This window comes from Alosa alosa, chromosome 21 (genome assembly GCF_017589495.1).
Source record: "Alosa alosa isolate M-15738 ecotype Scorff River chromosome 21, AALO_Geno_1.1, whole genome shotgun sequence".
Taxonomy (NCBI): Eukaryota; Metazoa; Chordata; class Actinopteri; order Clupeiformes; family Clupeidae; genus Alosa; species Alosa alosa.
The window spans coordinates 28,790,156-28,804,405 of NC_063209.1; the positions used below are offsets into that span (position 1 = coordinate 28,790,156).

At 45.0% G+C, this 14,250-nt stretch overlaps 1 protein-coding gene across 9 annotated transcripts in view; it reads left to right on the top strand.

The window, feature by feature from the left end:
• The first annotated feature begins 7,290 nt into the window (after window positions 1-7,290).
• LOC125286045 (transcriptional enhancer factor TEF-1-like) overlaps window positions 7,291-14,250 on the top strand; it is a 58,716-nt gene continuing 51,756 nt past the window's right edge. For all 9 annotated transcript variants that reach the window (XM_048230717.1, XM_048230716.1, XM_048230718.1 and 6 more), the window contains exons 1-2: window positions 7,291-7,434; window positions 7,883-8,012. The gene's annotated coding sequence lies outside the window, so the exon portion shown is untranslated. The remainder of the gene's footprint in view (window positions 7,435-7,882; window positions 8,013-14,250) is intronic.

Genomic DNA, 14,250 nt, shown 5'->3' on the forward strand with positions numbered 1-14,250 from the left:
GTAACCCACTCAAACCATATGTTTCCCACTCAAACCTCCATGTTAACATGGAGAATATGTAACCCACTCAAACCATGCCTCATCTGGCAACATGGAGAATATGTAACCCACTCAAACCATATGTTTCCCACTCAAACCTCCATGTTAACATGGAGAATATGTAACCCACTCAAACCATGCCTCATCTGGCAACATGGAGAATATGTAACCCACTCAAACCATATGTTTCCCACTCAAACCTCCATGTTAACATGGAGAATATGTAACCCACTCAAACCATGCCTCATCTGGCAACATGGAGAATATGTTCTCAATTTATCTCTTTCGCTCTGGAAAGTTTCCAGTCACAGTAGCCAGTTACAAATGAATGAGATTTGGAGGAAAAATAATTGTGTTTAAACAGTTCAAATTTCCTGTGGACGGAGAATATGTAACCCACTCTCTGGTTTCAGAAACTTTGCCCATCTGCCAACATGGAGAATATGTAACTAACTCTGTCAAGAGGTGCGTGGCGATTCTCCATCATGCCAATGATTTGGCCATTTGCAATGGCGTATTTAAGCCGATTGCCGTCAGAACACGGTTTTAAGCACCTACCCCACTGTCCCTTTGCAGAGCCTGGACTAACGGTTTAACCCACTCAAACCATGCCCATCTGGAACATGGAGAATATTAACCCACTCCAAACCATATGCCAAACCTCCATGAGAACTGGAGAATATGGCTCTCTCATTAATGATTTGGCCATTTGGTAATATGCATTTGAATGTCCCCCCACACCCCACTGTCAGTTATCCCAAACGGAACACTTGACCTCTGCCATCCTGCTGCTCTCTGTCAGAAGATGCAGCTGACGATTCTCCATCATGCCATCCACTTCCAAACCTGCCATCTCCTCCTCCTCTCCCTCACCCACCAGTATAGCCTTCTGGTTTGGGTAACATCACCACTTCTGCTGTTGCTAGTGCTAACTGCTGCTGTTGCTAGCTCTAACTGCTGTTTTTTGCTAGTGCTAACTGCTGGCTGCTGTTGCTAGTGCTAACTGCTGCTGTTTCTCCTCACCAGGCCGATATGCTCGCATTGGTAATGGCAATGTTATTATTTTCATCGTTTGAAACAGTGTTAAAAAAAAAAACAGGAAATTCAAGGAACTTGATTTTAAATCTCAGCTTCTCTGAATTCTTTATCTTTTTATCTTTTTAAATCTCAGCTTCTCTGAATTCTTTATCTTTTTTAACTTCCGTTTAGCTGCTCCACTCAAGACCCGGCGCTCCATCCTCAGAGTGGGCTCCAGGGCGGGGCAAAAGGGGGCTAATCTGCCTAATCTAATGGCTGTGCCTGTATGATCGCACTGGTAGCACTGGTTCTGTGCATTGGGGAAAAGTTGAATTGTTGCGTTGGTGAAGGGAGGGAGGGGTATGAACTGTGACATTTAAACTGTACAGTAGCCTAATGCACCTGCCAGCTGGCAGCAGTGCCTCTGCCTCAGCTGTTGCCCCAGCTAGCATCCAAAGAGCATGTCAAACTCATGCAATCACTGCACGCAAAACCAAACCTAGTGGGACAGGAACTGAGCTGTCAACATTGGTGAATGCAGGGCAGCTAGAGAGAAATCGGGAGTTTTGTCTGCCATAATTGATGTCACTGAATTCCTTGCATCCAATAGCCTAGGCTACCTCTGAGAGGTTCAGTGGATGGGACTGATGCTAAGGGAGAAGAGGAGGGGTGTGGCCTCTTTTGTCAATGGTAAACTACACTGGTGAACTACACTGATGGAGTATTGTCTATTGTCTACACTGTGAGAACAGAGTGTTCAAATGGGAAGTAGGCCTATAAGTTGGACTTCAAAATCATACCTGGCAAACGCAACGTATGCTTCCCATGCAATTCAGAACGATATCACAGAATGAGCGAGATTGTGCAGGAGGAAATCCTGAGTAAAATAGGCGACTCTTGGTACACACTAAAGGTAAATAGGCGACTCCTGGTAGGCTATACTAAAGGTACAGTAGATGGAACGAAAGACCCAGCCGGCTGTGAAAACATTGCCATTTGTTATCGTGTGTGAACGTCTGCTCTTCATGCTGAAAGGTCGAGAACTGGATGCACTGTCTGACAAATTGCGTGTGACAAATTAGCCTATCACTTAACCGAGATTAGTTATTAGTTAACAGAGACTGCAATTAGCCATGCCACAGCGGTACAGAATAGCAAACATTGCCTATGTTCTTTATACTTGTAAACCCTCTAAAGTTTGGAAGTGAAGATGACTTTATCCAACTTGTTATAATCCATAAAGTAGCCTAGTATAGGCTATGTTAGCATGTTATAATCCATAAAGTAGCCTAGTATAGGCTATGTTAGCACGTTATAATCCATAGAGTAGCCTAGTATAGCATGCCACAGCCTGCCACTTCATGTCACAATTAAGATGAGACTTGCTTCTCAGACTTCTCTGAGGCATGTTAGCCATGATATTATATAACATAAACATGAAAAAACCTACTCTAACTTTAAATCTTTTGGATGAGTTCTGTAATGTTGCGTTATGCATGTTGACCCGTCCACCAAACGTCCAGATCGATGTGTTTCATGGACCTATTGGTTTGAGTGGAGGTGGATGAATCTTTGGTAGGGCTCAGTCACACCTGTCCTCCAGAACATTTAAAATGCCCCCTCTGTCAATAATAATAACAACATTAACAATGAGGTTATCTGGTAAGAATAACATTTCAAAGAGCATTCTTCACAGTTGCTCAAATATCCATCCAATCAAGTAAGGAAAAGAACGATAGAAAAAACTGCTCAACTGCTAGATTGGTCAAAAGAACCATATATGAGGGCCTCTAAGACATATCATGTCATATCATTCAGATATTAGGGGTGAATAACATAACCTGTGTAGTTATATGATGGAGGGATCCTATTATGACATATTACACGCATAGCATAATAGCCTGTGTTATTTCACTGAAGGGCCTCATTCAGATATTACGGGTGACTAACATAACCTGTGGTATATGATTGATATGACTGTTATATAACCTGTGCAATTTGACTGCTTTCAGGGGGGGAGAACATAGTAGCGACTTCACATAGATGTCTTGGGCTTCAGGGCCCCCTGACCCCTTGGGCCTGGGCCCGGTAGGCCCGTTCAGTAATCCACCCCTGGATTCTCTACAAGGGATGCTGAGTGTGTGCACATGTGTGTGTGTGTTTGTTTCTGTTGTATGTGCCAGTATCTGTCTATGTGAAGAGACTTGCTGACCTTCATGGTTGATTGCATGTGTATGGGAGTGGATCTGTGCATGTGTGTGTGTCAGGATGGGCCAGATTAATTTACACACACAAACACACACATACATTACACACACACACTACACACACACACCCTCACAGGTCCACCTGTCCCCAGCCCTGCTTTATCTCCTCCTGTCTGTGCTCTGATCTTATCTATGCAAATGAGACCCAAGCCTCTCAGGGAGGGTGTGTGTGAGAGAGAGAGTGTGTGTGAGAGAGATTGTGTATGTTTTATGTGTGTGTGTGTGTGTGAGAGAGAGAGAGAGAGTATGTTTTATGTGTGTGTGTGTGAGAGAGAGTGTGCATGTTTTATGTGTGTGTGTGTGTGAGAGAGAGAGTGTGTATGTTTTATGTGTGTGTGAGAGAGAGAGAGAGAGTGTGTGTATGTTTTATGTGTGTGTGTGTGTGTGTGTGTGAGAGAGAGAGAGGATTCATCCTTTAACTCAGCTCAGCTTAATTAGCCAGCCTCTGTGTGTGTGTGTGTGTTCATCAGCATGTCTATACCTGAGTGTGTACATACTTGGAGTGTAAATGAGTGCACACAGGTGTACAGCACGTGTGTGTGTGTGTGTCTATGTGTGTTGATGGGCATGTTTGTGTATATGTGTGTTTGTGTGTGGGGGGTGAGGGTGTGTGTGTAGATGGGCCTGTTTGCTCTTGCGTGTGTGTGTGTATGTGTGTGTGTGTGTGTGTGTGTGTTGTTAACACCACGGAGCGTCTCATCGGCCATCTGTCCATGGCATTTTTCACAAGCCACTCGTTAACCATCACCCACCATCACCCAGCAGCCACACTCTGGCCACACACACACACACACACATACACATACAGTACATGCGTACACACTCTGGCCACACACACACACACACACACACACATACATACATGCAAACACACTCTGGCCTAAAGAGCAGAGGAACCTCACAACACACACACACACACATACATGCATACACATACATGCATACACACACTGGCCTAAAGAGCTGAGGAACCTCACAATACACACACACACACACATGCATACACATGTGTATACACACACACATACATGCATACATGCAAATGTATGCACACATACATACACACACACACACCCACCCTACACACACATACATGCACACACACACACCCTCACTAATACACAGACACACACACACAGTCCTGCGTCCCTGGCTAAGGGTCTGGCCTCAGCTGGGCTGAATGTTTTACTGTGAAGAGAAATGTCATGCAATTTAATACCTGGGATTTATCTCCATCATCTGACATCTTGTGTGTGTGTGTGTGTGTGTGTGTGTGTGTGCTGTCATCTCACCTCATACAGCTCACATGTCTGTGTCTGAGTGTTCACGCCATCACTTCTGGATGGCCATTGTGTGTGTGTGTGTGTGTGTGGGCAGCAGGGTGAATACAGAGGTGAGGATGCTGCATACAAATCTCTAAATGTGGAGCTCATGTGTAGCTCATCATGGTTCATGTTGCCAGTTCTAATTCTTATCTCCTGAACATTTGAATGTCTGTAGTTTGTGTAATTCTTATCTCCTGAACAAATTAATGTCTGTATGTGTAATTCTTATCTCCTGAACAAATTAATGTCTGTAGTTTATGTAATTCTTATCTCCTGAATATATGGATGTCTGTAGTTTGTGTTCTAATTCTCTTGAGGTTATGCTGTTGCTGGTCAGGTTAAAGGTCCAGTCAGTGATCGTACAGGATTTCAAGCCCAAAGCATTTGTGTCAGTGTGACGGTCTAGCTACGACCGCACATGACTGGTGAACTGTCAGCACTAGTCCTCTACACATCAGCTGATATTTGTGCACACACACACACAACACACACTCGTACATGGGCCATTGCTATGTGGCTAGCACTTTTAAAATGTGTAAGAAACAACACAACACGGAGCTATTAGCAATGGTGGCACATTTATTGTTTGTCTGAATTAGACACATAAGTTTGAATGTTTGTCAACCGATAGCTACCGATTCGCGTTCATGGGGTCCTCTCGTTCCAGCTTCTGAAGGTCCGGTGGCAAAGGAGGGCCGATTGGATCGCATGGACTGTTTATTGTTTCCGGGCGGTATTGGACCGTTCCATTAGGTTAATTGATTGTGTTGTTCGAGCCAAGCCGAATAATAAATTACTGTCCATCTTCACTACTGCCTCTGCTTCTTTGGCCACACCCACATTCGTTAATGGTAACTTCCGCTCGGTTCCATTACAGTCAGCGATCATCTCCTCATGACCGCTATGAGTACACTGAGAAAAAACCTGGCCAGCCCAGGCTCTGAAAACTGGACACAAACAAAGTGGGGGCAGCCTGTCCCCCAAACAAAAACGAAACCCTGTGTGGGATTTCTCTGGGAATACTGAAGGGAGGGGTGAGCTATCTCTGTGGTGTGTTTCATTTGGTCTTTGGTTAGAATAGAATATGCTGTTTTTAAACATACATAAACAAATGTGACTTCCTGCACCATCGCTGACTGCACTTTTAAGTTCCTGGCAGGAAAAGGCACTGAGGAACCAGGCAGATGCACAGACACACACACACACACGCCAGGCAGATGCACTGACACACACACACACGCCAGGCAGATGCACACACACACACACACGAGAGTTCACACCCCAAAGCACCCACATGGGAACCCCCTCTTCACTATGCTGCCACAGGCATGGCTGCTGGGACGTGCAGGGACAAAGGGATGAAGCCCCAGACCCTTTCAACAGGTGGCACGGCTAAGATTCCTGTCCCCCACTTTCAACAGGGTTTGGGTTTAAATCTGACACAGACACACACTCACACTCACTCAGTCACACATATAAGGGTGGGTAACGCGTTACAAGCAACGCACATTAGTAAAAAAAAGTATTATTTTTTAGGAACGGCAACTTTCCATATTCCTTTTTCAAAAATGTACTTCTACTCTTACTCAAGTGCATTTTTGAGCCAGTAGTCTACTCTTTACTCCCCTCCAATCGCAATCTACTCTTTACTCCCCTCCAATCGCAATCTACTCTTTACTCCCTCCAATCGCAAGCAACGAGCACAACGAATCAGGGAAGGGAGCATAGGCTTGTACATCATCTCTTTTCAGATGGTTCCGCAACACACTGACACAGGGTCCACATTCGGTCTGATACGGCTGCGGAGCAAAATGAGTTTGGGCTGTCCAGCGGATGCAATCTGCTCCGCTCCGGAGACGCAGATAGGCTGGCGAATGTGGACGGGAGGGCGAATCATAACAAAGATGTGTTGAGTACAAACCTATCAGATTTAGTGTGGACATAGTCTGGGAACTACGCATTCATTTTCTCGTATTTGAGACGTGGTTTACGAATGCCCAGGGCCGTTTATTGGGCGCTACGAATGTCTATCAAATGCGTCTGTACGTAGCTCATAACAGCTTTGGTGTGTCGTCATCGTCTTGCTGCCCCCCTCCGTTCTGTGATTGGTTCCTTTGATGAGGTGAAAATCGGGTCCATGGAATCCAGGCTGCCTAGCAGCGTGAATAAAATCGCGGGCGTAAGGCATCATGGGGAAACCCAGGCTGCGCTCCCTGTTCTCTCCAGATTTTCCAAAACTTTTTAGGAATGTGGTGGGTGATGCTCCATCCCCTGTGAACCCAAACACAGAGCAGACAGATCTACACTGATTTGACTCTTGTCTAATAGGTCACTTTTTTTATTTTACTTCCTGTTCAGTAGAATAATGTGCTGGTTTAATGTAGGCCTACAGCCAGTTATGAATTAATGACACAGGTCATTCGTATTTGTCTTCTTGCAGTTTAAAAATCGACGTGTCCGGTGAGGTCATCTTGATGGAAGCGAAAGGAAGAGCGCCCGGTAGCCCACCCCCCACGCCCCCGGTCCCTCCCTCCTTTTTGCCTGCTGCCTCTGGCTCGCGCTGCCTCCGGGATGACGCCACGCGCGCTCCGCCCCGCCCCGGCGCAAACTCGATGCTCGCGTGCATTTCATTCCTGGTGTCATTCCGCGCATTCCGAGCATCACATTCCCGGCTGGCCCTCAAACACGAGAATAACTTTACACAGTTCTCAAAAACTACACCAACCCAACTTAGGGATACATAAGGGAACGGTATATAACATATAGCAATCACGGACGTGTTTGAGGTAAGTTTATAATACTTAAATATGCAAAATGGTCACAGGATACATTATCTATGCTTCAAGTTGTGTTTATTTAATAAAGGTAAACATATACTCCATCCTTGTGGCGAAAATGTTTGTTATCATCTGTAAGATTAGATAGAATTTGTATTTACAGTAAGGGTTTTGGTAGCAGCGACCGCGTTTTCAGTCCTTACTGCAACAGGGTGCTTTCGCTCTGTACGCTGGCTCGAGGCTGGAGCCGTCTGACATGGCACAAAAATCTTTGACATTTTTCACATTTTTGTAAAGAAGCCCGACCTCGCGCTCTGTTACGCTGCACTAAATTCCGTACACGTTCTGCAGAATCAGCAAACGTCGATTCGGGGAACATCCACCAGCTATATTTTTGAATTAAATACAGTTTTGGATAAAATGACTGACCGAGATGTTGCTGTTTTGTCCCCTGCAGTTGGCACGACCGGGAGTTGCAGATTTGAGGGGTACATTTGCGGAGCTGAGAGAAAATATAGGGCAGGGAGACTTGTTGCTCGAACATATTTGTTCATATTTTCCCATCTTCCTCATTTGAAATATTCACCGTAAGTATTGCATGTTTCAGTCCCATTTTAAATATGTTTGAACGAATTCCTAACATTCTTTATTATGGCTTTGGAGCGAAATTGTTGGTTCAACCAAAGATGCGTTTCATGGTGATTTAGATTTGTAATCTCTGACCAAGATTTTGCTTTATCGTCTCAGTATTTACATAACTTATGTTACGATTACTGCGCTTTATCATAGCATTTTTCATTGTCAAATTTCAGACATTGATGGTAGTTGGTTTGTTTTTTATATTGTGTTTTGCTTGCTAAGTTGTGGAACTTGGCTATGGTTAGCTACAAACCCAAACCTCGTCCATTGCTTTTGGAAAAGTACTTAGCGAGCTAGCTAGCTAGTAGGCAAATACACCTGGCTAAAGTTTAAGTTACAAGAATTGAATGTAGCTAGCTGACGTTCTGCTCGGGCCATAAAGTTGAGTTTTCTTGACGTTTCAGTATAAGAATAACTTGGGTTGTTGTATTACATATGCTTTAGCCAGCTTGTTATACGAATACAAAAGCGAACATTATGGTGAGCTAACGACCGCTAGCTGAAAAATCTGGCAACTGATCCTGTTTGTAATTTCCTTTGTTGAAGTTGCCCGCTCCTGAAACCCGCTAGTTAGCTCATGAACAGCAGTTGAGTTATGCCGAGCGTTGTGTCGCTTGTTTTAGACTGCGTGTTGTACAATGCTTTGACTATTAGTCAGATGTTATTAAAACTTTTCTGAACAGTTTTTGAACAAACGACTCTTCGTGGTTCTGTTACTTGCCGAAAACACTGAACTGCTTGCTAGTTGTGTATGTGTTTCGTAGCCACAGCCGAATGCAGTTAGCTTGCTAGCTAGCTGGTTGGCTAATACCGATGTAGCTAGAAATAACAAGCCAGAATTAAGCGACTCTCATGCCTTTGACACTTTACACGTTTTCAGATGTCCAAGTTCTGTTAAACCTATTGGTAAGTCTTGGGGTATCATATAGTGACACAATTTGAACACCTTTTAGAACTAGCGTTACTTGAGCTCAGTGTTAGTTTCAAAAGTGGCGCAGCGGGTAGAGACTTCGGGAAACTTGTTTACTCAAGTCGCACAGCTGTGGCTGCTCCGCGTTATCCCGGTTTTGTCTCGAGTTTATAAACAGCTTTGAATTAGCGCTATGTCAGATGGACACGAGCAGGCCCAGTGCCCTCGTTTGAACTTGAAGGACACCATCAAGACAAGGTCATTCTGACGGAAAACTCTGGGTTTGTCTGTTCCTTGTCAAAAGTAGCCCGTTCATTCCCGGTATTCCACGTTTCAGTCCTGTAAACAGTACTGTGAAGTTGACATAAGTGTTTAGGTAACTGGCGAGTCACTGATTGCGGCATAGCCTATATTTTGGAAGGTTCATGGCTTGTGCTCTCTAGAAAGTCTTGAGAAGTTCAGGACAAATGTTAAACTTCTGCTTGGAAACAAGTTCTGCCATTGTTTATGTGTGTGTGTGTGTGTGTGTGTTTTTTTTTTGGTGTGTGTGCGTGGGGCGGGCTCCTTGCTAGCAGTTAATCATTGTCTTGTATTTCACTGAGACTTCTTTTAAAAAGGCTGGCCAGTGAGACACAATGTGTTGCTTGTTGATTGCGCTAACAGGGCCGTTCTCATTTACTAGCATAAACAGATTGACTCCTGTCAGGGCAATCCCACTGCCACACAATGCTGGTCGTAGCGGCTGGTTGAAGCGGCTGACCGCGGACGAACAGAGGCCCCAGCAAAGGAGGCTTTGTGTGCGGCTTACGCAACGGGGACCTGCTGGCCTTGCGCCCACATGCCTGCGGCACGGAGAATAGCACATTGTCTTCCCCTGACCCCGCACTCGCCACCCGGGGGGCAGTTACGGAGTTCAGTTTTTTAGAATATGTGTGTGTGGGAGTAGTTGGGGAGTTCAGTTAGTTAGGGTGTGTGTGTGTGTGTGTGTAGTTAGGGAGTTCAGTTAGTTAGGGTGTGTGTGTGTGTGTGTGAGTAGTTAGGGAGTTCAGTTAGTTAGGGTAGGAGGTAGGTAGTTTTAGGATTGGGGCTGTGTGTTGTGTGTTGGTGCTGTATGTATGAGCAGTAGGATTGGGACTGTGTGTTGGTGCTGTATGTATGAGCAGTAGGATTGGGACGATCACTCACCCCTTATCTCCTCCGCTTAATATCATCATCATCTGAGCCAGCAGATAGCGCTGGACCCGACCCTCATCTGGGCGAGAGAGAGAGAATATGACAGAGAGAAAATGATAGAGAATATTGAGAGATAAAAAAAAGAGAGATAAAAAATAAGACAGAAAATAAAGTGAAGATCTGGGCCAGGTCACCTCATGGGAGATGAGCTGTGTTGGCGGGTGTGACGGGATTTTTCCTGGTACTTGGGATTTTGTGTGTGTGGTTTGTTCTGTATCACGTGTGTGAGAGAGAGAGTATGAGAGAGCGTGCATATTTATTCCACTGACAGCACAGGTCCAGCGCTATCATGTCAAACATCTTCCAGTGTTTCCCATACATTGACTTATTTGTGGCGGCCCACCACAATATCAACATTGACCACCACACAATGATTTTCCAGGTTGTACTAAATTGTGCTTAAATCTGGTTAGCATCATAACCATGCTGTGCTAAATTGTTAAAAACTGTTGTATTCATGTTAATTCTGCAAACCAACCACCACAAATGGAATTCAATTTTGTGAGAAACACTGTCTTTACACTTAATGTGGAGTTCGTGTGTGTGTGTGTGTGTGTGTGTGTGTCAGGCAGATACATTCACAGAAGAAAGAGGTGATTTTTTATGAGAACCAGGAAACCCTCCTATGTGTGTGGTAGGCTCTCTTCTCCTCCTCCTTCTCTCCATTTTCTCCTCCTTCTCTTCTCCTCTTCTCTTCCTTGCTTATCTCTCTCTCTCCATTTTCTCCTCCTTCTCTTCTCCTCTTCTCTTCCTTGCTTATCTCTCTCTCTCCTTTTCTCTCTTCTCATCCTCTCGTCTCCTCCTTCTCTTCTCCTCTTCTCTTCCTTGCTTATCTCTCTCTCTCCTTTTCTCTCTTCTCATCCTCTCTTCTCCTCTTCTCTTCCTTGCTTATCTCTCTCTCTCCTTTTCTCTCTTCTCATCCTCTCGTCTCCTCCTTTTCTTCTCCTCTTCTCTTCCTTGCTTATCTCTCTCTCTCCTTTTCTCTCTTCTCCTCCTTCTCGTCTCCTCCTTCTCTTCCTTGCTTATCTCTCTCTCTCCTTTTCTCTCTTCTCCTCCTCTCGTCTCCTCCTTCTCTTCCTTGCTTATCTCTCTCTCTCCTTTTCTCTCTTCTCCTCCTTCTCGTCTCCTCCTTCTCTTCCTTGCTTATCTCCTCTTATCTCTTCTCCTCCTTCCTCTCCTCCTTCTCTTCCTCTCCTCTCTCTCTCTTCTCCTCCTTCTTCTCCTTCTCGTCTCCTCCTTCTCTTCCTTGTTTATCTCTCTCTCTCCTTTCCTCCTTCTCTCTCCTCCTTCTCTTCCTTGTTATCTCCTCCTTTTTCTCTTCTCCTCCTTCATCTCCTCCTTCTCTTCCTGTTTTCTCTCCTTTTCTCTCTTCCTCCTCTCGTCTCCTCTTCTCTTCCTTGCTTATCTCTCTCTCTCCTTTTCTCTCGTCTCCTCCTTCCATCTTTTTTCTTCCTCCTCCCATAATGCTCTCCTTTCCTCCTCTCTCCTTCCTCTTCTCCCCCTACCCTCCCATTTTCCTCTCCTCTTTCTTCTCCTCTCCTCCCCTTCTTTCCTCCTCCTCTCCTTCCTCTTCTCCCCCTACCCTCCCATTTTCCTCTCCTCTTTCTTCTCCTCTCCTCCCCTTCTTTCCTCCTCCTCCTTCCTCTTCTCCCCCTACCCTCCCATTTTCCTCTCCTCTTTCTTCTCCTCTCCTCCCCTTCTTTCCTCCTCCTCTCCTTCCTCTTCTCCTCCTTCTTTCTCCTTGTTTATCTCTCCTTTTCTCCTTCCTCTTCTCCCCTTGTTTATCTCTCTCTCCTTTTCTCTTCTCCTCCCCGCCTCCTCCTTCTCTTCCTTTGTTTATCTCTCTCCTTTTCTCTTCTCCTCCCTGTTTCCTCCTTGTTTATCCTCTTTCCTTTTTCTCCTCTCCTCCCTTTTTTTTCCTCCCTCCCTCCTTCCTCTTCTCCCCCCCCTCCCATTTTCCCTCTCCTCTTCTTTCTCCTCTCCTCCCCTTCTTTCCTCCTCCTCTCCTCCCCTCCCCCCATTTTCCTCTCCTCCTTTTTTCCTCCTCCTCCTTTCCTTCTCCTCTCCTCCCCTTCTTTCCTCCTCTCTCCTTCCTCTTCTCCCCCTACCCTCCCATTTTCCTCTCCTCTTTCTTCTCCTCTCCTCCCCTTCTTTCCTCCTCTCTCCTTCCTCTTCTCCCCCTACCCTCCCATTTTCCTCTCCTCTTTCTTCTCCTCTCCTCCCCTTCTTTCCTCCTGTCCTCTCCTCTCCCCTCACCCTCCTCTGCTCCCTGCCTGAATGTGTGCCCACAGCACCATATGGCCCCAATGTTCCTCAGATAAGCTATCTGTTCACTTAGCTTATCAATAGCACTTTAATACGCTCCATATTTCACTTGCCAGACTCCATGCACCTGCTGCTGCTGTGTGTGTGTGCGCATGTGTGTATGAAGATAGAAATGCGTCTGTGTGTGTGTGTGCATGTGTGTGTCTGTATCGATGTGTCTTTGTGTTGTCTGAGAACTTGACTGATGTTAGGGTGCATGTGCCTAATGGAGGACTTGACCTTTGACCTTCAGCGGTGTCCAAGCAGCAGGATAGAAGCGTTCTCTCTGGGACTGATATGTGATGGGGCTACAGTGGAACCAGATGCAGCCCTACAGTAGCATACTGTCATGGGCGATATTTTACAACCCCTTTTAAACAACCTACCCTGATAGTCTTATCTCCTTCTCGTGGACTGGACCTCCCTATAGTTAAAACTGTAGAATAATAATATAACTTTATGTGTTTTAAAATAACTTCCTGCACAGCTGCTTAAGTGTTCTAGAACCTCAGCTCATAGCCTAGAGGTGATCAGTATGGGAGAGTTCTAGAACCTCAGCTCATAGCCTAGAGGTGATCAGTGTGGGAGAGTTCTAGAACCTCAGCTCATAGCCTAGAGGTGATCAGTGTGGGAGAGTTCTAGAGCCTCAGCTCATAGCCTAGAGCAAAGATCCTTGATTACTAGCAAGATAGAGCAACAGAATTGTTACTACTATGGGAGCAAAACAGGACAGTTCGGGTCTGCATAAGTGGGAGTGTCACCCCACGCCACTAAATAAACTTTCTCTCTTAATAAGCAATAAGAACAAATAAACATAATTGTGTTCACAGTATTATTGTATATAATTGTGTATGATACCAATGAATCATTCTTTTAGGACATGATATGAATAATTTAATTAGTCATGTGAACCGAAGCTAGCTTGCTTAGGCTAACGCTAGCTTAAAATGCTATACAAGTGGATGGGAGTAGCTATGGCAATAGTACAGCTATGCGCTAACAAGTGACTAGTTGAAGGACTTCACTTATACTAATATATTCACTTATACTAATATTAATATACTGTTGCAAATTCACTTGAGAATAAACTATCCACTTTAACTAATGTCATAATATTTATTCAGCTAGTTGTCATTTCAAAGAAATTACACTTCTCCCGCTTAAAAATGTTACCTTAGCTAAAAGCTAGCTAGCTAGCATGCTAACAACCAGACAGTAACTGGCAGCAGCATGGTCTGATATTAAGTTATTTTATTACAAATCTGAACGCTAAAAAATTACACTTTTAGGCTTGAACTGATCCCAAACACTTACAGATTATGACAAAATTTTCCAAAAAACCCTCAACAAATCCAGAAAGACATAATGACCAATGTATTGGTAAAATTCCACAAATCTCCATTGACATTAGTGCAGCGAGGGTTTACTGTGGTCTGCATAAAGGGGATTTCCTCCCCTTGCAATAATCTAACGCTGAAATTGTCGAACGTTTGCGCCTCTCGCTCCGCTTGAACCCTCTCTGCCTAGAGGGGATCAGTGTGGGAGCGTTCTAGAACCTCAGCTCATAGCCAAGAGGTGATCAGTGTGGGAGCGTTCTAGAACCTCAGCTCATAGCCTAGAGGGGATCAGTGTGGGAGCGTTCTAGAACCTCAGCTCATAGCCTAGAGGGGATCAGTGTGGGAGCGTTCTAGAACCTCAGCTCATAGCCTAGAGGGGATCAGTGGGAGAGGAGTAGCACA